Below are 2,515 nucleotides of genomic sequence, written 5' to 3' on the forward strand. Positions count from 1 at the left end.
GGACTTCTGAGAGAGGAATTCCTGTCTGCTGTGGGTGCACCGCGGGCAGAGACTCCAAGAAAACTGTTCTAAAATTCACTGGGAATCAAAAGAGATCTTTAATAGCAAAAGCAATTTTGGGCAGCAAGTACATGGCAGGGGACATCACAATCCTGATTTGAAGTTATACTACAAAGCTACCATGATAAAAACAGCATTATACTCACAAAGGAACATACTCAAGAATCAGTGGAACAGAATAGATGATGCAGAAGCAAATCATCTTGTCTACCTTATCTTTGACAAAAGGACCAAATAACTGCATTGGAAGAAGGGTAGCTTCTTTAATACATGGTACTAGAAAAATTGACTTTCCATGTGCTAAATACTGAACCTAGATTGACCTCTCTCATCATGCACTCAACTAAAATGAAAATGAATCAAAGATGTAAATATTGAAAGAGAAACACTAAGTCTGCTGGAAGATAAAATAGGTAAAGCTCTAGCAACCATAGACGTAGGCAAAAACTTTATGAAGAAAGCCCCAATCACACAGAAAATGCTGCAAAGAATCAACAACTGGGATCTCATCAAATTAGAAAGCATTACACAGTGAAAGACTCATCAGAGTGAAGAGACAACCCACATACTGGGAAAACTTTTTTTTTCCAGCTACTCATCAGACAAAGGACTAACCGCTAGAATACATAAAGACCTCAAAAAATTATACCCCTAAACTTAAAGACTCAATCTAAAGATGGGCATCTGAAGTGAACAAACACATCTTAGATGAAGAAGTAGAAATAGTAAATAAATATATGAAAAAATGTTCAACATCACTAGTCACTTGAGAATCCATCTCACTCCAGAAAGAATGGCTACCATTAAGAAATCAACCAATAACAAATGCTGGCAAGGCTATGGGGTAAAATGAACTTTCTCCATTTTGTTGGGAGTGTAAATTAATACAACCATTATGGAAATTGGTATAGAGAACTAAAACTGGAGGTTCCATTTGACCCATGTATCTTTCATGTATCTTCCATATATCTTCCATGTAGCATCCCAAAAATGTTAGAAGTATCAAACCACAGTGATATATCCACATGCATGTTTATAGAAGCACGATTTATAATGGCTAAATCTTGGAAACAGTATGCCCACCCACAGATGAATGGATAACAGATGAATTGATAATAGATGAGTGGATAAAGAAAATGTGTTACTTATATTCAATACAATATTACTCTGCCATAATGAAGGATAAATTTGAGTTATTTGTGGGACATTTATGTATAGGTAAGGATTCTTTATGATGAATATCACCACTATCTGGCAAATATGTACTAATAAAATTTTAAAAAATAAAACACTAAAAACATATGGGTGATTAAAGGGGCATTAAAGATGTGCAATCATTAAAAAATAAAACTGTAGCACCCTTTAGCTCACAGTAGGTTCTAAATATATAAAGAGGTAAATTGATATAAAAACTGTGAGTGCCTAGAGGTAGGCACAACTAAGTCCGCTTCACAGAACCTTGGAAAGACATCGGAAAGGGACATTTGAACGTGGCTTGGAGAGTAAGTGGAAGCACATCTCTGTTTGGGGGTGTGAGGAAGAGGAGTATTTCCACAGCAGTGTAGTGGGTACAAAGACAGGACAATACAGAGGTAAGACTTGGCGAGATGTTGAGCATAGCTGGATGGAGGGTGGCTTCAAAAGTGTGGAGCTCTGCTCCATCAAACAAAAGTTTAGATTTCATCCCATAGGAAAAAACTCATCAAAAAGCTTGAAGCACAGGCATGATTGGATCCCTTTTGAACTGAAGAAGATAATCTCTGTGGTAGTTTGGAGGATTCATTTATGGAAAAGAGGCTGAAGCAGGGTTAGAGGTTGAAAATAAAACACTTTGCCCTCCTACTTTCGGTTCATAAAGTAAGGTCACTGCATGTAAGGACAACCAGAACTAATTGCAGTGGATAATTATAAATGTTACACTTAATGCTGTGTGAACATACACAAAATAATATGAAAAATTGTGCTGATTACTTGGCATGTGCAAAGAAACAAAAAGTGACGTGAAATACTCACATAAAGCATTTTAACAGGGGAAATACCTAGGTCATTGAGCATAAGTTTCCTCCTACCTTATGACACACTCAAATTTATTTGACTGGATATGACCTTAGCCAGATACTCTTATAATTTCATGATTTCAACAGTGTGTTATTCTGTGACATCTTCATGAATCAGGAAGTCATTACTGCATAGGACAAAATGAAATTACATAGAATGTTTTATTCTCAAAAGGAAAAGTGAAATAAGATTAGGAGAGGGGTTGTACTCAGTAACTTGGATTTCATCCAGGTATGGTGGTGCATGATGTAATCCCAACATTCTGGGAAGCTGAGGCAGAAACATGGCAAGTTTGAGCCTAATGAGGGCATCTTAGCAATTTAGTGAGATCCTATCACAAAATAAAAATATTTTTACAAAGGTCTGGGAATTATAGTGAATGTGAAGGCACTGGGTT

This window comes from Chinchilla lanigera, unplaced genomic scaffold, assembly GCF_000276665.1.
Source record: "Chinchilla lanigera isolate Chin_1 unplaced genomic scaffold, ChiLan1.0 scaffold00034, whole genome shotgun sequence".
Classification (NCBI taxonomy): Eukaryota; Metazoa; Chordata; class Mammalia; order Rodentia; family Chinchillidae; genus Chinchilla; species Chinchilla lanigera.